At 39.7% G+C, this 20,109-nt stretch overlaps 19 non-coding genes across 19 annotated transcripts; all 19 read right to left on the reverse strand.

Annotated features, from left to right (window-relative positions):
- Nucleotides 1–691: 691 nt before the first annotated feature.
- Nucleotides 692–764, reverse strand: TRNAQ-UUG (transfer RNA glutamine (anticodon UUG)). Its single transcript has one exon. It is a non-coding gene; the product is annotated as a tRNA-Gln (tRNA).
- A 644-nt stretch (nt 765–1,408) lies between these two features.
- Nucleotides 1,409–1,481, reverse strand: TRNAR-CCU (transfer RNA arginine (anticodon CCU)). Its single transcript has one exon. It is a non-coding gene; the product is annotated as a tRNA-Arg (tRNA).
- An 804-nt stretch (nt 1,482–2,285) lies between these two features.
- TRNAR-UCG (transfer RNA arginine (anticodon UCG)) lies at nt 2,286–2,358 on the reverse strand. Its single transcript has one exon. It is a non-coding gene; the product is annotated as a tRNA-Arg (tRNA).
- A 644-nt stretch (nt 2,359–3,002) lies between these two features.
- On the reverse strand, nt 3,003–3,075 carry TRNAR-CCU (transfer RNA arginine (anticodon CCU)). The gene has a single exon. It is a non-coding gene; the product is annotated as a tRNA-Arg (tRNA).
- An 804-nt stretch (nt 3,076–3,879) lies between these two features.
- TRNAR-UCG (transfer RNA arginine (anticodon UCG)) lies at nt 3,880–3,952 on the reverse strand. Its single transcript has one exon. It is a non-coding gene; the product is annotated as a tRNA-Arg (tRNA).
- A 644-nt stretch (nt 3,953–4,596) lies between these two features.
- On the reverse strand, nt 4,597–4,669 carry TRNAR-CCU (transfer RNA arginine (anticodon CCU)). Its single transcript has one exon. It is a non-coding gene; the product is annotated as a tRNA-Arg (tRNA).
- A 1,520-nt stretch (nt 4,670–6,189) lies between these two features.
- Nucleotides 6,190–6,262, reverse strand: TRNAR-CCU (transfer RNA arginine (anticodon CCU)). The gene has a single exon. It is a non-coding gene; the product is annotated as a tRNA-Arg (tRNA).
- An 804-nt stretch (nt 6,263–7,066) lies between these two features.
- TRNAR-UCG (transfer RNA arginine (anticodon UCG)) lies at nt 7,067–7,139 on the reverse strand. The gene has a single exon. It is a non-coding gene; the product is annotated as a tRNA-Arg (tRNA).
- A 644-nt stretch (nt 7,140–7,783) lies between these two features.
- Nucleotides 7,784–7,856, reverse strand: TRNAR-CCU (transfer RNA arginine (anticodon CCU)). Its single transcript has one exon. It is a non-coding gene; the product is annotated as a tRNA-Arg (tRNA).
- An 804-nt stretch (nt 7,857–8,660) lies between these two features.
- On the reverse strand, nt 8,661–8,733 carry TRNAR-UCG (transfer RNA arginine (anticodon UCG)). The gene has a single exon. It is a non-coding gene; the product is annotated as a tRNA-Arg (tRNA).
- A 645-nt stretch (nt 8,734–9,378) lies between these two features.
- On the reverse strand, nt 9,379–9,451 carry TRNAR-CCU (transfer RNA arginine (anticodon CCU)). Its single transcript has one exon. It is a non-coding gene; the product is annotated as a tRNA-Arg (tRNA).
- Nucleotides 9,452–11,848: 2,397 nt separating this feature from the next.
- On the reverse strand, nt 11,849–11,921 carry TRNAR-UCG (transfer RNA arginine (anticodon UCG)). Its single transcript has one exon. It is a non-coding gene; the product is annotated as a tRNA-Arg (tRNA).
- A 644-nt stretch (nt 11,922–12,565) lies between these two features.
- On the reverse strand, nt 12,566–12,638 carry TRNAR-CCU (transfer RNA arginine (anticodon CCU)). Its single transcript has one exon. It is a non-coding gene; the product is annotated as a tRNA-Arg (tRNA).
- Nucleotides 12,639–13,442: 804 nt separating this feature from the next.
- TRNAR-UCG (transfer RNA arginine (anticodon UCG)) lies at nt 13,443–13,515 on the reverse strand. The gene has a single exon. It is a non-coding gene; the product is annotated as a tRNA-Arg (tRNA).
- Nucleotides 13,516–14,159: 644 nt separating this feature from the next.
- Nucleotides 14,160–14,232, reverse strand: TRNAR-CCU (transfer RNA arginine (anticodon CCU)). Its single transcript has one exon. It is a non-coding gene; the product is annotated as a tRNA-Arg (tRNA).
- A 1,519-nt stretch (nt 14,233–15,751) lies between these two features.
- On the reverse strand, nt 15,752–15,824 carry TRNAR-CCU (transfer RNA arginine (anticodon CCU)). The gene has a single exon. It is a non-coding gene; the product is annotated as a tRNA-Arg (tRNA).
- Nucleotides 15,825–18,221: 2,397 nt separating this feature from the next.
- TRNAR-UCG (transfer RNA arginine (anticodon UCG)) lies at nt 18,222–18,294 on the reverse strand. Its single transcript has one exon. It is a non-coding gene; the product is annotated as a tRNA-Arg (tRNA).
- Nucleotides 18,295–18,938: 644 nt separating this feature from the next.
- On the reverse strand, nt 18,939–19,011 carry TRNAR-CCU (transfer RNA arginine (anticodon CCU)). Its single transcript has one exon. It is a non-coding gene; the product is annotated as a tRNA-Arg (tRNA).
- Nucleotides 19,012–19,814: 803 nt separating this feature from the next.
- On the reverse strand, nt 19,815–19,887 carry TRNAR-UCG (transfer RNA arginine (anticodon UCG)). The gene has a single exon. It is a non-coding gene; the product is annotated as a tRNA-Arg (tRNA).
- Nucleotides 19,888–20,109: the final 222 nt, after the last annotated feature.

The raw sequence follows: 20,109 nt of genomic DNA on the forward strand, positions 1-20,109 counted from the left end.
CATCCTCTTCCATCCCCGACTTTAACACTCTGTTCTGTGCTATAATGGAGGCTCTGCATTTCGAGCAAGAGGAGAGAAATTGGAGGAGAACCACTTTCGACTCAACACTTCTTCTTTCCTGGATGCTTTTCTCAATAAACTGGGCTTTGACAGTGGTATCAAGCCGTCCTTGTCTTCAGCAGGACACAGAAACAGGCACCAAGTCTCCTAACCAAGTTCAACCACACTCTGCAACTTAATAGACCAATGCTTTACAAATTAGCCAACTGTGTCATCAGCAAAGGCAGCCAATGTGCCAATCCTTTATAATTCTTCTGTAGTACTTTTCTTTCTCGTAGGCAAAATTAGCACTTTAACTGCACAAATCATACAGATTTTTACACTTGAAGCACTCCATGAACACATACTTACACACCTTGCATTTCATCTACACACCCTTAAGCTAAAAACCCATTCTGTCAAGTCAAAATTCTGCAACCCTATTACATATTCAGTGCGTGTACATAGAAGCACTTCTTAATGCCACTAACATGGACAAGATTTTAGGCTGAAGATGCAATCTAAATGACTGTGCAGTATGTACTCCACTTCATGAATAATTAGGAATGAGAACATGATGGCTATAAGAGTATTGGAAGAGCCTGCTTCCATTCTGAACGGAAAGCTGAGTTGTGTGTCCATTGGCAAAAACCGACCACGAAGGGACTCGAACCCTCAACCTTCTGATCCAAAGTCAGACACCTTATCCATTAGGCCACGCGGTCATATGTCCTGCTGTGCTTATTTTTATAATGTAGGTGGTATGCAAGGATGGGAAATATGATATTGATAGTTATTTAGGTTTACATCCCATTGTGTTTTTTCAGCTCCTTTCAATTAAAGCACTCTTTTGGAATCTATATAATGAGAATGTCACCAGTACGATAAGCTTTTGTTTTCTTTTTTGCATTTAAACCTCTTTCTTCATGAGATTAAAGCTCAGTTGTATGCTTTACATAGCTCTGGATATTTCCAGAAGTGGAGAGAAACTGTTTTGACAGTAGTACAAACTGCTCCTTTCTGGATATGCCAATTTACACACGCTCAAAGGTTGTATACGTTTCATGAATCCTGACTTGCCCTATTCAAGTAGCTGAAAGCCTGTCACCACCTCTAGAAACAACAGTTACACCAATCCAATTCAAATCATTTTTTCCAAAGGAATATCTTCTGACGGGTCAAAGTTGTATCCGACAAAGATAGGTGTTTAAAAATCTACTTTGTAGTTTCAGAACACCAACATGAGTCCGGAGAGTACAGAAGTAAAATGGTACCATTTCAAAGTTCCTAATACCTCATAAGCTTCTGAGCGGAAGCATGTAATAAATATATACATTTTTCTAGAAAAGTAATAGTGGATATTGGTTTTCACCTCAGATGGGACTCGAACCCACAATCCCTGGCTTAGGAGGCCAGTGCCTTATCCATTAGGCCACTGAGGCACAGATGAAAACTTGCACGCTAGAGGCATTATATAAATGTATTCAATCGTCAAACACTGGTGTCTGCACACAGGACATTTCTCAGTTCTCTCCATAAGTAAACTTCCCATTTTCATCCTCTTCCATCCCCGACTTTAACACTCTGTTCTGTGCTATAATGGAGGCTCTGCATTTCGAGCAAGAGGAGAGAAATTGGAGGAGAACCACTCTCGACTCAACACTTCTTCTTTCCTGGATGCTTTTCTCAATAAACTGGGCTTTGACAGTGGTATCAAGCCGTCCTTGTCTTCAGCAGGACACAGAAACAGGCACCAAGTCTCCTAACCAAGTTCAACCACACTCTGCAACTTAATAGACCAATGCTTTACAAATTAGCCAACTGTGTCATCAGCAAAGGCAGCCAATGTGCCAATCCTTTATAATTCTTCTGTAGTACTTTTCTTTCTCGTAGGCAAAATTAGCACTTTAACTGCACAAATCATACAGATTTTTACTCTTGAAGCACTCCATGAACACATACTTACACACCTTGCATTTCATCTACACACCCTTAAGCTAAAAACCCATTCTGTCAAGTCAAAATTCTGCAACCCTATTACATATTCAGTGCGTGTACATAGAAGCACTTCTTAATGCCACTAACATGGACAAGATTTTAGGCTGAAGATGCAATCTAAATGACTGTGCAGTATGTACTCCACTTCATGAATAATTAGGAATGAGAACATGATGGCTATAAGAGTATTGGAAGAGCCTGCTTCCATTCTGAACGGAAAGCTGAGTTGTGTGTCCATTGGCAAAAACCAACCACGAAGGGACTCAAACCCTCAACCTTCTGATCCGAAGTCAGACACCTTATCCATTAGGCCACGCGGTCATATGTCCTGCTGTGCTTATTTTTATAATGTAGGTGGTATGCAAGGATGGGAAATATGATATTGATAGTTATTTAGGTTTACATCCCATTGTGTTTTTTCAGCTCCTTTCAATTAAAGCACTCTTTTGGAATCTATATAATGAGAATGTCACCAGTACGATAAGCTTTTGTTTTCTTTTTTGCATTTAAACCTCTTTCTTCATGAGATTAAAGCTCAGTTGTATGCTTTACATAGCTCTGGATATTTCCAGAAGTGGAGAGAAACTGTTTTGACAGTAGTACAAACTGCTCCTTTCTGGATATGCCAATTTACACACGCTCAAAGGTTGTATACGTTTCATGAATCCTGCCTTGCCCTATTCAAGTAGCTGAAAGCCTGTCACCACCTCTAGAAACAACAGTTACACCAATCCGATTCAAATCATTTTTTCCAAAGGAATATCTTCTGCCGGGTCAAAGTTGCATCTGACAAAGATAGGTGTTTAAAAATCTACTTTGTAGTTTCAGAACACCAACATGAGTCCGGAGAGTACAGAATTAAAATGGTACCATTTCAAAGTTCCTAATACCTCATAAGCTTCTGAGCGGAAGCATGTAATAAATATATAAATTTTTCAAGAAAAGTAATACTGGATATTGGTTTTCACCTCAGATGGGACTCGAACCCACAATCCCTGGCTTAGGAGGCCAGTGCCTTATCCCTTAGGCCACTGAGGCTCAGATGAACACTTGCAGTCTAGAGGCATTATTTAAATGTATTCAATTGTCACACACTGGTGTCTGCACACAGGACATTTCTCAGTTCTCTCCATAAGTAAACTTCCCATTTTCATCCTCTTCCATCCCCGACTTTAACACTCTGTTCTGTGCTATAATGGAGGCTCTGCATTTCGCGCAAGTGGAGAGAAATTGGAGGAGAACCACTTTCGACTCAACACTTCTTCTTTCCTGGATGCTTTTCTCAATAAACTGGGCTTTGACAGTGGTATCAAGCCGTCCTTGTCTTCAGCAGGACACAGAAACAGGCACCAAGTCTGCTAACCAAGTTCAACCACACTCTGCAACTTAATAGACCAATGCTTTACAAATTAGCCAACTGTGTCATCAGCAAAGGCAGCCAATGTGCAAAACCTTTATAATTCTTCTGTAGTACTTTTCTTTCTCGTAGGCAGAATTAGCACTTTAACTGCACAAATCATACAGATTTTTACACTTGAAGCACTCCATGAACACATACTTACACACCTTGCATTTCATCTACACACCCTTAAGCTAAAAACCCATTCTGTCAAGTCAAAATTCTGCAACCCTATTACATATTCAGTGCGTGTACATAGAAGCACTTCTTAACGCCACTAACATGGACAAGATTTTAGGCTGAAGATGCAATCTAAATGACTGTGCAGTATGTACTCCACTTCATGAATAATTAGGAATGAGAACATGATGGCTATAAGAGTATTGGAAGAGCCTGCTTCCATTCTGAATGGAAAGCTGAGTTGTGTGACCATTGGCAAAAACCAACCACGAAGGGACTCGAACCCTCAATCTTCTGATCCGAAGTCAGACACCTTACCCATTAGGCCACGCGGTCATATGTCCTGCTGTGCTTATTTTTATAATGTAGGTGGTATGCAAGGATGGGAAATATGATATTGATAGTTATTTAGGTTTACATCCCATTGTGTTTTTTCAGCTCCTTTCAATTAAAGCACTCTTTTGGAATCTATATAATGAGAATGTCACCAGTACGATAAGCTTTTGTTTTCTTTTTTGCATTTAAACCTCTTTCTTCATGAGATTAAAGCTCAGTTGTATGCTTTACATAGCTCTGGATATTTCCAGAAGTGGAGAGAAACTGTTTTGACAGTAGTACAAACTGCTCCTTTCTGGATATGCCAATTTACACACGCTCAAAGGTTGTATACGTTTCATGAATCCTGACTTGCCCTATTCAAGTAGCTGAAAGCCTGTCACCACCTCTAGAAACAACAGTTACACCAATCCAATTCAAATCATTTTTTCCAAAGGAATATCTTCTGCCGGGTCAAAGTTTCATCTGACAAAGATAGGTGTTTAAAAATCTACTTTGTAGTTTCAGAACACCAACATGACTCTGAAGAGTACAGAAGTAAAATGGTACCATTTCAAAGTTCCTAATACCACATAAGCTTCTGAGCGGAAGCATGTAATAAATATACCAATTTTTCTGGAAAAGTAAGAGTGGATATTGGTTTTCACCTCAGATGGGACTCGAACCCACAATCCCTGGCTTAGGAGGCCAGTGCCTTATCCATTAGGCCACTGAGGCACATATAAACATTTGCAGTCTAGAGGCATTATTTAAATGTATTCAATCGTCAAACACTGGTGTCTGCACACAGGACATTTCTCAGTTCTCTCCATAAGTAAACTTCCCATTTTCATCCTCTTCTATCCCCGACTTTAACACTCTGTTCTGTGCTATAATGGAGGCTCTGCATTTCGCGCAAGTGGAGAGAAATTGGAGGAGAACCACTTTCGACTCAACACTTCTTCTTTCCTGGATGCTTTTCTCAATAAACTGGGCTTTGACAGTGGTATCAAGCCGTCCTTGTCTTCAGCAGGACACAGAAACAGGCACCAAGTCTCCTAACCAAGTTCAACCACACTCTGCAACTTAATAGACCAATGCTTCACAAATTAGCCAACTGTGTCATCAGCAAAGGCAGCCAATGTGCCAATCCTTTATAATTCTTCTGTAGTACTTCTCTTTCTCTTAGGCAAAATTAGCACTTTAACTGCACAAATCATACAGATTTTACACTTGAAGCACTCCATGAACACATACTTACACACCTTGCATTTCATCTACACACCCTTAAGCTAAAAACCCATTCTGTCAAGTCAAAATTCTGCAACCCTATTACATATTCAGTGCGTGTACATAGAAGCACTTCCTAATGCCACTAACATGAACAAGATTTTAGGCTGAAGATGCAATCTAAATGACTGTGCAGTATGTACTCCACTGCATGAATAGTTAGGAATGAGAACATGATGGCTATAAGAGTATTGGAAGAGCCTGCTTCCATTCTGAACGGAAAGCTGAGTTGTGTGTCCATTGGTTAACACCGACCACGAAGGGACTCGAACCCTCAATCTTCTGATCCAAAGTCAGACACCTTATCCATTAGGCCACACGGTCATATGTCCTGCAGTGCTTATTTTTATAATGTAGGTAGTATGCAAGGATGGGAAATATGATATTGATAGTTATTTAGGTTTACATCCCATTGTGTTTTTTCAGCTCCTTTCAATTAAAGCACTGTTTTGGAATCTATATAATGAGAATGTCACCAGTACGATAAGCTTTTGTTTTCTTTTTTGCATTTAAACCTCTTTCTTCATGAGATTAAAGCTCAGTTGTATGCTTTACGTAGCTCTGGATATTTCCAGAAGTGGAGAGAAACTGTTTTGACAGTAGTACAAACTGCTCCTTTCTGGATATGCCAATTTACACACGCTCAAAGGTTGTATACGTTTCATGAATCCTGCCTTGCCCTATTCAAGTAGCTGAAAGCCTGTCACCACCTCTAGAAACAACAGTTACACCAATCCAATTCAAATCATTTTTTCCAAAGGAATATCTTCTGCCGGGTCAAAGTTGCATCTGACAAAGATAGGTGTTTAAAAATCTACTTTGTAGTTTCAGAACACCAACATGACTCTGAAGAGTACAGAAGTAAAATGGTACCATTTCAAAGTTCCTAATACCACATAAGCTTCTGAGCGGAAGCATGTAATATATATATCAATTTTTCTGGAAAAGTAAGAGTGGATATTGGTTTTCACCTCAGATGGGACTCGAACCCACAATCCCTGGCTTAGGAGGCCAGTGCCTTATCCATTAGGCCACTGAGGCACAGATAAACACTTGCAGTCTAGAGGCATTATTTAAATGTATTCAATCGTCAAACACTGGTGTCTGCACACAGGACATTTCTCAGTTCTCTCCATAAGTAAACTTCCCATTTTCATCCTCTTCCATCCCCGACTTTAACACTCTGTTCTGTGCTATAATGGACTCTCTGCATTTCGAGCAAGTGGAGAGAAATTGGAGGAGAACCACTCTCGACTCAACACTTCTTCTTTCCTGGATGCTTTTCTCAATAAACTGGGCTTTGACAGTGGTATCAAGCCGTCCTTGTCTTCAGCAGGACACAGAAGCAGGCACCAAGTCTCCTAACCAAGTTCAACCACACTCTGCAACTTAATAGACCAATGCTTTACAAATTAGCCAACTGTGTCATCAGCAAAGGCAGCCAATATGCCAATCCTTTATAATTCTTCTGTAGTACTTTTCTTTCTCGTAGGCAAAATTAGCACTTTAACTGCACAAATCATACAGATTTTTACATTTGAAGCACTCCATGAACACATACTTACACACCTTGCATTTCATCTACACACCCTTAAGCTAAAAACCCATTCTGTCAAGTCAAAATTCTGCAACCCTATTACATATTCAGTGCGTGTACATGGAAGCACTTCTTAATGCCACTAACATGGACAAGATTTTAGGCTGAAGATGCAATCTAAATGACTGTGCAGTATGTACTCCACTTCATGAATAATTAGGAATGAGAACATGATGGCTATAAGAGTATTGGAAGAGCCTGCTTCCATTCTGAACGGAAAGCTGAGTTGTGTGTCCATTGGCAAAAACCGACCACGAAGGGACTCGAACCCTCAACCTTCTGATCCGAAGTCAGACACCTTATCCATTAGGCCACGCGGTCATATGTCCTGCTGTGCTTATTTTTATAATGTAGGTGGTATGCAAGGATGGGAAATATGATATTGATAGTTATTTAGGTTTACATCCCATTGTGTTTTTTCAGCTCCTTTCAATTAAAGCACTCTTTTGGAATCTATATAATGAGAATGTCACCAGTACGATAAGCTTTTGTTTTCTTTTTTGCATTTAAACCTCTTTCTTCATGAGATTAAAGCTCAGTTGTATGCTTTACATAGCTCTGGATATTTCCAGAAGTGGAGAGAAACTGTTTTGACAGTAGTACAAACTGCTCCTTTCTGGATATGCCAATTTACACACGCTCAAAGGTTGTATACGTTTCATGAATCCTGACTTGCCCTATTCAAGTAGCTGAAAGCCTGTCACCACCTCTAGAAACAACAGTTACACCAATCCAATTCAAATCATTTTTTCCAAAGGAATATCTTCTGACGGGTCAAAGTTGTATCCGACAAAGATAGGTGTTTAAAAATCTACTTTGTAGTTTCAGAACACCAACATGAGTCCGGAGAGTACAGAAGTAAAATGGTACCATTTCAAAGTTCCTAATACCTCATAAGCTTCTGAGCGGAAGCATGTAATAAATATATACATTTTTCTAGAAAAGTAATAGTGGATATTGGTTTTCACCTCAGATGGGACTCGAACCCACAATCCCTGGCTTAGGAGGCCAGTGCCTTATCCATTAGGCCACTGAGGCACAGATGAACACTTGCACGCTAGAGGCATTATATAAATGTATTCAATCGTCAAACACTGGTGTCTGCACACAGGACATTTCTCAGTTCTCTCCATAAGTAAACTTCCCATTTTCATCCTCTTCCATCCCCGACTTTAACACTCTGTTCTGTGCTATAATGGAGGCTCTGCATTTCGAGCAAGAGGAGAGAAATTGGAGGAGAACCACTCTCGACTCAACACTTCTTCTTTCCTGGATGCTTTTCTCAATAAACTGGGCTTTGACAGTGGTATCAAGCCGTCCTTGTCTTCAGCAGGACACAGAAACAGGCACCAAGTCTCCTAACCAAGTTCAACCACACTCTGCAACTTAATAGACCAATGCTTTACAAATTAGCCAACTGTGTCATCAGCAAAGGCAGCCAATGTGCCAATCCTTTATAATTCTTCTGTAGTACTTTTCTTTCTCGTAGGCAAAATTAGCACTTTAACTGCACAAATCATACAGATTTTTACTCTTGAAGCACTCCATGAACACATACTTACACACCTTGCATTTCATCTACACACCCTTAAGCTAAAAACCCATTCTGTCAAGTCACAATTCTGCAACCCTATTACATATTCAGTGCGTGTACATAGAAGCAATTCTTAATGCCACTAACATGGACAAGATTTTAGGCTGAAGATGCAATCTAAATGACTGTGCAGTATGTACTCCACTTCATGAATAATTAGGAATGAGAACATGATGGCTATAAGAGTATTGGAAGAGCCTGCTTCCATTCTGAACGGAAAGCTGAGTTGTGTGTCCATTGGCAAAAACCGACCACGAAGGGACTCAAACCCTCAACCTTCTGATCCGAAGTCAGACACCTTATCCATTAGGCCACGCGGTCATATGTCCTGCTGTGCTTATTTTTATAATGTAGGTGGTATGCAAGGATGGGAAATATGATATTGATAGTTATTTAGGTTTACATCCCATTGTGTTTTTTCAGCTCCTTTCAATTAAAGCACTCTTTTGGAATCTATATAATGAGAATGTCACCAGTACGATAAGCTTTTGTTTTCTTTTTTGCATTTAAACCTCTTTCTTCATGAGATTAAAGCTCAGTTGTATGCTTTACATAGCTCTGGATATTTCCAGAAGTGGAGAGAAACTGTTTTGACAGTAGTACAAACTGCTCCTTTCTGGATATGCCAATTTACACACGCTCAAAGGTTGTATACGTTTCATGAATCCTGCCTTGCCCTATTCAAGTAGCTGAAAGCCTGTCACCACCTCTAGAAACAACAGTTACACCAATCCGATTCAAATCAATTTTTTCCAAAGGAATATCTTCTGCCGGGTCAAAGTTGCATCTGACAAAGATAGGTGTTTAAAAATCTACTTTGTAGTTTCAGAACACCAACATGACTCTGAAGAGTACAGAAGTAAAATGGTACCATTTCAAAGTTCCTAATACCACATAAGCTTCTGAGCGGAAGCATGTAATATATATATCAATTTTTCTGGAAAAGTAAGAGTGGATATTGGTTTTCACCTCAGATGGGACTCGAACCCACAATCCCTGGCTTAGGAGGCCAGTGCCTTATCCATTAGGCCACTGAGGCACAGATAAACACTTGCAGTCTAGAGGCATTATTTAAATGTATTCAATCGTCAAACACTGGTGTCTGCACACAGGACATTTCTCAGTTCTCTCCATAAGTAAACTTCCCATTTTCATCCTCTTCCATCCCCGACTTTAACACTCTGTTCTGTGCTATAATGGACTCTCTGCATTTCGAGCAAGTGGAGAGAAATTGGAGGAGAACCACTCTCGACTCAACACTTCTTCTTTCCTGGATTCTTTTCTCAATAAACTGGGCTTTGACAGTGGTATCAAGCCGTCCTTGTCTTCAGCAGGACACAGAAACAGGCACCAAGTCTCCTAACCAAGTTCAACCACACTCTGCAACTTAATAGACCAATGCTTCACAAATTAGCCAACTGTGTCATCAGCAAAGGAAGCCAATGTGCCAATCCTTTATAATTCTTCTGTAGTACTTCTCTTTCTCGTAGGCAAAATTAGCACGTTAACTGCACAAATCATATAGATTTTACACTTGAAGCACTCCATGAACACATACTTACACACCTTGCATTTCATCTACACACCCTTAAGCTAAAAACCCATTCTGTCAAGTCAAAATTCTGCAACCCTATTACATATTCCATGCGTGTACATAGAAGCACTTCTTAATGCCACTAACATGAACAAGATTTTAGGCTGAAGATGCAATCTAAATGACTGTGCAGTATGTACTCCACTTCATGAATAATTAGGAATGAGAACATGATGGCTATAAGAGTATTGGAAGAGCCTGCTTCCATTCTGAACGGAAAGCTGAGTTGTGTGTCCATTGGCAAAAACCGACCATGAAGGGACTTGAACCCTCAATGTTCTGATCCGAAGTCAGACACCTTATCCATCAGGCCACGCGGTCATATGTCCTGCTGTGCTTATTTTTATAGTGTAGGTGGTATGCAAGGATGGGAAATATGATATTGATAGTTATTTAGGTTTACATCCCATTGTGTTTTTTCAGCTCCTTTCAATTAAAGCACTCTTTTGGAATCTATATAATGAGAATGTCACCAGTACGATAAGCTTTTGTTTTCTTTTTTGCATTTAAACCTCTTTCTTCATGAGATTAAAACTCAGTTGTATGCTTTACATAGCTCTGTATATTTCCAGAAGTAGAGAGAAACTGTTTTGACAGTAGTACAAACTGCTCCTTTCTGGATATGCCAATTTACACACGCTCAAAGGTTGTATACGTTTCATGAATCCTGCCTTGCCCTATTCAAGTAGCTGAAAGCCTGTCACTACCTCTAGAAACAACAGTTACACCAATCCAATTCAAATCATTTTTTCCAAAGGAATATCTTCTGCCGGGTCAAAGTTGCATCTGACAAAGATAGGTGTTTAAAAATCTACTTTGTAGTTTCAGAACACCAACATGAGTCCGGGGAGTACAGAAGTAAAATGGTACCATTTCAAAGTTTCTAATACCTCATAAGCTTCTGAGCGGAAGCATGTAATAAATATATAAATTTTTCAAGGAAAGTAATACTGGATATTGGTTTTCACCTCAGATGGGACTCAAACCCACAATCCCTGGCTTAGGAGGCCAGTGCCTTATCCATTAGGCCAATGAGGCACAGATGAACACTTGCAGTCTAGAGGCATTATTTAAATGTATTCAATCGTCAAACACTGGTGTCTGCACACAGGACATTTCTCAGTTCTCTCCATAAGTAAACTTCCCATTTTCATCCTCTTCCATCCCCGACTTTAACACTCTGTTCTGTGCTATAATGGAGGCTCTGCATTTCGCGCAAGTGGAGAGAAATTGGAGGAGAACCACTTTCGACTAAACACTTCTTCTTTCCTGGATGCTTTTCTCAATAAACTGGGCTTTGACAGTGGTATCAAGCCGTCCTTGTCTTCAGCAGGACACAGAAACAGGCACCAAGTCTGCTAACCAAGTTCAACCACACTCTGCAACTTAATAGACCAATGCTTTCCAAATTAGACAACTGTGTCATCAGCAAAGGCAGCCAATGTGCAAAACCTTTATAATTCTTCTGTAGTACTTTTCTTTCTCGTAGGCAAAATTAGCACTTTAACTGCACAAATCATACAGATTTTTACACTTGAAGCACTCCATGAACACATACTTACACACCTTGCATTTCATCTACACACCCTTAAGCTAAAAACCCATTCTGTCAAGTCAAAATTCTGCAACCCTATTACATATTCAGTGCGTGTACATAGAAGCACTTCTTAATGCCACTAACATGGACAAGATTTTAGGCTGAAGATGCAATCTAAATGACTGTGCAGTATGTACTCCACTTCATGAATAATTAGGAATGAGAACATGATGGCTATAAGAGTATTGGAAGAGCCTGCTTCAATTCTGAATGGAAAGCTGAGTTGTGTGACCATTGGCAAAAACCGACCACGAAGGGACTCGAACCCTCAATCTTCTGATCCGAAGTCAGACACCTTATCCATTAGGCCACGCGGTCATATGTCCTGCTGTGCTTATTTTTATAATGTAGGTGGTATGCAAGGATGGGAAATATGATATTGATAGTTATTTAGGTTTACATCCCATTGTGTTTTTTCAGCTCCTTTCAATTAAAGCACTCTTTTGGAATCTATATAATGAGAATGTCACCAGTACGATAAGCTTTTGTTTTCTTTTTTGCATTTAAACCTCTTTCTTCATGAGATTAAAGCTCAGTTGTATGCTTTACATAGCTCTGGATTTTTCCAGAAGGGTAGAGAAACTGTTTAGACAGTAGTACAAACGGCTCCTTTCTGGATATGCCAATTTACACACGCTCAAAGGTTGTACACGTTTCATGAATCCTGACTTGCCCTATTCAAGTAGCTGAAAGCCTGTCACCACCTCTAGAAACAACAGTTACACCAATCCAATTCAAATCATTTTTTCCAAAGGAATATCTTCTGACGGGTCAAAGTTGTATCCGACAAAGATAGGTGTTTAAAAATCTACTTTGTAGTTTCAGAACATCAACATGACCCTGAAGAGTACAGAAGTAAAATGGTACCATTTCAAAGTTCCTAATACCTCATAAGCTTCTGAGCGGAAGCATGTAATAAATATATACATTTTTCTAGAAAAGTAATAGTGGATATTGGTTTTCACCTCAGATGGGACTCGAACCCACAATCCCTGGCTTAGGAGGCCAGTGCCTTATCCATTAGGCCACTGAGGCACAGATGAACACTTGCACGCTAGAGGCATTATATAAATGTATTCAATCGTCAAACACTGGTGTCTGCACACAGGACATTTCTCAGTTCTCTCCATAAGTAAACTTCCCATTTTCATCCTCTTCCATCCCCGACTTTAACACTCTGTTCTGTGCTATAATGGAGGCTCTGCATTTCGAGCAAGAGGAGAGAAATTGGAGGAGAACCACTTTCGACTCAACACTTCTTCTTTCCTGGATGCTTTTCTCAATAAACTGGGCTTTGACAGTGGTATCAAGCCGTCCTTGTCTTCAGCAGGACACAGAAACAGGCACCAAGTCTCCTAACCAAGTTCAACCACACTCTGCAACTTAATAGACCAATGCTTTACAAATTAGCCAACTGTGTCATCAGCAAAGGCAGCCAATGTGCCAATCCTTTATAATTCTTCTGTAGTACTTTTCTTTCTCGTAGGCAAAATTAGCACTTTAACTGCACAAATCATACAGATTTTTACACTTGAAGCACTCCATGAACACATACTTACACACCTTGCATTTCATCTACACACCCTTAAGCTAAAAACCCATTCTGTCAAGTCAAAATTCTGCAACCCTATTACATATTCAGTGCGTGTACATAGAAGCACTTCTTAATGCCACTAACATGGACAAGATTTTAAGCTGAAGATGCAATCTAAATGACTGTGCAGTATGTACTCCACTTCATGAATAATTAGGAATGAGAACATGATGGCTATAAGAGTATTGGAAGAGCCTGCTTCCATTCTGAACGGAAAGCTGAGTTGTGTGTCCATTGGCAAAAACCGACCACGAAGGGACTCGAACCCTCAACCTTCTGATCCGAAGTCAGACACCTTATCCATTAGGCCACGCGGTCATATGTCCTGCTGTGCTTATTTTTATAATGTAGGTGGTATGCAAGGATGGGAAATATGATATTGATAGTTATTTAGGTTTACATCCCATTGTGTTTTTTCAGCTCCTTTCAATTAAAGCACTCTTTTGGAATCTATATAATGAGAATGTCACCAGTACGATAAGCTTTTGTTTTCTTTTTTGCATTTAAACCTCTTTCTTCATGAGATTAAAGCTCAGTTGTATGCTTTACATAGCTCTGGATATTTCCAGAAGTGGAGAGAAACTGTTTTGACAGTAGTACAAACTGCTCCTTTCTGGATATGCCAATTTACACACGCTCAAAGGTTGTATACGTTTCATGAATCCTGCCTTGCCCTATTCAAGTAGCTGAAAGCCCGTCACCACCTCTAGAAACAACAGTTACACCAATCCGATTCAAATCATTTTTTCCAAAGGAATATCTTCTGCCGGGTCAAAGTTGCATCTGACAAAGATAGGTGTTTAAAAATCTACTTTGTAGTTTCAGAACACCAACATGAGTCCGGAGAGTACAGAAGTAAAATGGTACCATTTCAAAGTTCCTAATACCTCATAAGCTTCTGAGCGGAAGCATGTAATAAATATATAAATTTTTCAAGAAAAGTAATACTGGATATTGGTTTTCACCTCAGATGGGACTCGAACCCACAATCCCTGGCTTAGGAGGCCAGTGCCTTATCCATTAGGCCACTGAGGCTCAGATGAACACTTGCAGTCTAGAGGCATTATTTAAATGTATTCAATCGTCAAACACTGGTGTCTGCACACAGGACTTTCTCAGTTCTCTCCATAAGTAAACTTCCCATTTTCATCCTCTTCTATCCCCGACTTTAACACTCTGTTCTGTGCTATAATGGAGGCTCTGCATTTCGCGCAAGTGGAGAGAAATTGGAGGAGAACCACTTTCGACTCAACACTTCTTCTTTCCTGGATGCTTTTCTCAATAAACTGGGCTTTGACAGTGGTATCAAGCCGTCCTTGTCTTCAGCAGGACACAGAAACAGGCACCAAGTCTCCTAACCAAGTTCAACCACACTCTGCAACTTAATAGACCAATGCTTCACAAATTAGCCAACTGTGTCATCAGCAAAGGCAGCCAATGTGCCAATCCTGTATAATTCTTCTGTAGTACTTCTCTTTCTCGTAGGCAAAATTAGCACTTTAACTGCACAAATCATACAGATTTTACACTTGAAGCACTCCATGAACACATACTTACACACCTTGCATTTCATCTACACACCCTTAAGCTAAAAACCCATTCTGTCAAGTCAAAATTCTGCAACCCTATTACATATTCCGTGCGTGTACATAGAAGCACTTCTTAATGCCACTAACATGAACAAGATTTTAGGCTGAAGATGCAATCTAAATGACTGTGCAGTATGTACTCCACTTCATGAATAATTAGGAATAAGAACATGATGGCTATAAGAGTATTGGAAGAGCCTGCTTCCATTCTGAATGGAAATCTGAGTTGTGTGACCATTGGCAAAAACCGACCACGAAGGGACTCGAACCCTCAATCTTCTGATACAAAGTCAGACGCCTTATCCATTAGGCCACGCGGTCATATGTCCTGCTGTGCTTATTTTTAAAATGTAGGTGGTATGCAAGGATGGGAAATATTATATTGATAGTTATTTAGGTTTACATCCCATTGTGTGTTTTCAGCTCCTTTCAATTAAAGCACTCTTTTGGAATCTATATAATGAAAATGTCACCAGTACGATAAGCTTTTGTTTTCTTTTTTGCATTTAAACCTCTTTTTTCATGAGAATAAAGCTCAGTTGTATGCTTTACATAGCTCTGGATATTTCTAGAGGTGGAGAGAAACTGTTTTGACAGTAGTAAAAACTGCTCCTTTCTGGATATGCCAATTTACACACGCTCAAAGGTTGTATACGTTTCATGAATCCTGACTTGCCCTATTCAAGTAGCTGAAAGCCTGTCACCACCTCTAGAAACAACAGTTACACCAATCCAATTCAAATCCTTTTTTCCAAAGGAATATCTTCTGCCGGGTCAAAGTTGCATCTGACAAAGATAGGTGTTTAAAAATCTACTTTGTAGTTTCAGAACACCAACATGACTCTGAAGAGTACAGAAGTAAAATGGTACCATTTCAAAGTTCCTAATACCACATAAGCTTCTGAGCGGAAGCATGTAATATATATATCAATTTTTCTGGAAAAGTAAGAGTGGATATTGGTTTTCACCTCAGATGGGACTCGAACCCACAATCGCTGGCTTAGGAGGCCAGTGCCTTATCCATTAGGCCACTGAGGCACAGATAAACACTTGCAGTCTAGAGGCATTATTTAAATGTATTCAATCGTCAAACACTGGTGTCTGCACACAGGACATTTCTCAGTTCTCTCCATAAGTGAACTTCCCATTTTCATCCTCTTCCATCCCCGACTTTAACACTCTGTTCTGTGCTATAATGGACTCTCTGCATTTCGAGCAAGTGGAGAGAAATTGGAGGAGAACCACTCTCGACTCAACACTTCTTCTTTCCTGGATGCTTTTCTCAATAAACTGGGCTTTGACAGTGGTATCAAGCCGTCCTTGTCTTCAGCAGGACACAGAAACAGGCACCAAGTCTCCTAACCAAGTTCAACCACACTCTGCAACTTAATAGACCAATGCTTCACAAATTAGCCAACTGTGTCATCAGCAAAGGCAGCCAATGTGCCAATCCTTTATAATTCTTCTGTAGTACTTATCTTTCTCGTAGGCAAAATTAGCACTTTAACTGCACAAATCATACAGATTTTACACTTGAAGCACTCCATGAACACATACTTACACACCTTGCATTTCATCTACACAACCTTAAGCTAAAAACCCATTCTGTCAAGTCAAAATTCTGCAACCCTATTACATATTCAGTGCGTGTACATAGAAGCACTTCCTAATGCCACTAACATGAACAAGATTTTAGGCTGAAGATGCAATCTAAATGACTGTGCAGTATGTACTCAACTTCATGAATATTTAGGAATGAGAACATGATGGCTATAAGAGTATTGGAAGAGCCTGCTTCCATTCTGAATGGAAATCTGAGTTGTGTGACCATTGGCAAAAACCGACCACGAAGGGACTCGAACCCTCAATCTTCTGATACAAAGTCAGACGCCTTATCCATTAGGCCACGCGGTCATATGTCCTGCTGTGCTTATTTTTATAATGTAGGTGGTATGCAAGGATGGGAAATATGATATTGATAGTTATTTAGGTTTACATCCAATTGTGTGTTTTCAGCTCCTTTCAATTAAAGCACTCTTTTGGAATCTATATAATGAGAATGTCACTAGTTTGATAAGTTTTTGTTTTCTTTTTTGCATTTAAACCTCTTTCTTCATGAGATTAAAGCTCAGTTGTATGCTTTACATAGCTCTGGATATTTCCAGAAGTGGAGAGAAACTGTTTTGACAGTAGTACAAACTGCTCCTTTCTGGATATGCCAATTTACACACGCTCAAAGGTTGTATACGTTTCATGAATCCTGACTTGCCCTATTCAAGTAGCTGAAAGCCTGTCACCACCTCTAGAAACAACAGTTACACCAATCCAATTCAAATCATTTTTTCCAAAGGTATATCTTCTGCCGGGTCAAAGTTGCATCTGACAAAGATAGGTGTTTAAAAATCTACTTTGTAGTTTCAGAACACCAACATGACCCTGAAGAGTACAGAAGTAAAATGGTACCATTTCAAAGTTCCTAATACCTCATAAGCTTCTGAGCGGAAGCATGTAATAAATATATAAATTTTTCTAGAAAAGTAATAGTGGATATTGGTTTTCACCTCAGATTGGACTCGAACCCACAATCCCTGGCTTAAGAGGCCAGTGCCTTATCCATTAGGCCACTGAGGCACAGATGAGTGCTTGCAGTCTAGAGGCATTATATAAATGTATTCAATCGTCAAACACTGGTATCTGCACACAGGACATTTCTCAGTTCTCTCCATAAGTAAACTTCCCATTTTCATCCTCTTCCATCCCCGACTTTAACACTCTGTTCTGTGCTATAATGGAGGCTCTGCATTTCGAGCAAGTGGAGAGAAATTGGAGGAGAACCACTTTCGACTCAATACTTCTTCTTTCCTGGATGCTTTTCTCAATAAACTGGGCTTTGACAGTGGTATCAAGCCGTCCTTGTCTTCAGCAGGACACAGAAACAGGCACCAAGTCTCCTAACCAAGTTCAACCACACTCTGCAACTTAATAGACCAATGCTTTACAAATTAGCCAACTGTGTCATCAGCAAAGGCAGCCAATGTGCCAATCCTTTATAATTCTTCTGTAGTACTTTTCTTTCTCGTAGGCAAAATTAGCACTTTAACTGCACAAATCATACAGATTTGTACACTTGAAGCACTCCATGAACACATACTTACACACCTTGCATTTCATCTACACATCCTTAACCTAAAAACCCATTCTGTCAAGTCAAAATTCTGCAACCCTATTACATATTCAGTGCGTGTACATAGAAGCACTTCTTAATGCCACTAACATGGACAAGATTTTAGGCTGAAGATGCAATCTAAATGACTGTGCAGTATGTACTCCACTTCATGAATAATTAGGAATGAGAACATGATGGCTATAAGAGTATTGGAAGAGCCTGCTTCCATTCTGAACGGAAAGCTGAGTTGTGTGTCCATTGGCAAAAACCAACCACGAAGGGACTCGAACCCTCAATCTTCTGATCCGAAGTCAGACACCTTATCCATTAGGCCACGCGGTCATATGTCCTGCTGTGCTTATTTTTATAATGTAGGTAGTATGCAAGGATGGGAAATATGATATTGATAGTTATTTAGGTTTACATCCCATTGTGTTTTTTCAGCTCCTTTCAATTAAAGCACTCTTTTGGAATCTATATAATGAGAATGTCACCAGTACGATAAGCTTTTGTTTTCTTTTTTTCATTTAAACCTCTTTCTTCATGAGATTAAAGCTCAGTTGTATGCTTTACATAGCTCTGGATATTTCCAGAAGTGGAGAGAAACTGTTTTGACAGTAGTACAAACTGCTCCTTTCTGGATATGCCAATTTACACACGCTCAAAGGTTGTATACGTTTCATGAATCCTGCCTTGCCCTATTCAAGTAGCTGAAAGCCTGTCACCACCTCTAGAAACAACAGTTACACCAATCCAATTCAAATCATTTTTTCCAAAGGAATATCTTCTGCCGGGTCAAAGTTGCATCTGACAAAGATAGGTGTTTAAAAATCTACTTTGTAGTTTCAGAACACCAACATGAGTCCGGAGAGTACAGAAGTAAAATGGTACCATTTCAAAGTTCCTAATACCTCATAAGCTTCTGAGCGGAAGCATGTAATAAATATATACATTTTTCTAGAAAAGTAATAGTGGATATTGGTTTTCACCTCAGATGGAACTCGAACCCACAATCCCTGGCTTAGGAGGCCAGTGCCTTATCCATTAGGCCACTGAGGCACAGATGAACACTTGCAGTCTAGAGGCATTATTTAAATGTATTCAAACGTCAAACACTGGTGTCTGCACACAGGACATTTCTCAGTTCTCTCCATAAGTAAACTTCCCATTTTCATCCTCTTCCATCCCCGACTTTAACACTCTGTTCTGTGCTATAATGGAGGCTCTGCATTTCGAGCAAGAGGAGAGAAATTGGAGGAGAACCACTTTCGACTCAACACTTCTTCTTTCCTGGATGCTTTTCTCAATAAACTGGGCTTTGACAGTGGTATCAAGCCGTCCTTGTCTTCAGCAGGACACAGAAACAGGCACCAAGTCTCCTAACCAAGTTCAACCACACTCTGCAACTTAATAGACCAATGCTTTACAAATTAGCCAACTGTGTCATCAGCAAAGGCAGCCAATGTGCCAATCCTTTATAATTCTTCTGTAGTACTTTTCTTTCTCGTAGGCAAAATTAGCACTTTAACTGCACAAATCATACAGATTTTTACACTTGAAGCACTCCATGAACACATACTTACACACCTTGTATTTCATCTACACACCCTTAAGCTAAAAACCCATTCTGTCAAGTCAAAATTCTGCAACCCTATTACATATTCAGTGCGTGTACATAAAAGCACTTCTTAATGCCACTAACATGGACAGATTTTAGGCTGAAGATGCAATCTAAATGACTGTGCAGTATGTACTCCACTGCATGAATAATTAGGAATGAGAACATGATGGCTATAAGAGTATTGGAAGAGCCTGCTTCCATTCTGAACGGAAAGCTGAGTTGTGTGTCCATTGGCAAAAACCGACCACGAAGGGACTCGAACCCTCAATCTTCTGATCCGAAGTCAGACACCTTATCCATTAGGCCACGCGGTCATATGTCCTGCTGTGCTTATTTTTATAATGTAGGTAGTATGCAAGGATGGGAAATATGATATTGATAGTTATTTAGGTTTACATCCCATTGTGTTTTTTCAGCTCCTTTCAATTAAAGCACTCTTTTGGAATCTATATAATGAGAATGTCACCAGTACGATAAGCTTTTGTTTTCTTTTTTGCATTTAAACCTCTTTCTTCATGAGATTAAAGCTCAGTTGT

The sequence above is a fragment of the Lissotriton vulgaris genome, chromosome 5 (assembly GCF_964263255.1).
Source record: "Lissotriton vulgaris chromosome 5, aLisVul1.2, whole genome shotgun sequence".
In the NCBI taxonomy this organism is placed as follows: domain Eukaryota; kingdom Metazoa; phylum Chordata; class Amphibia; order Caudata; family Salamandridae; genus Lissotriton; species Lissotriton vulgaris.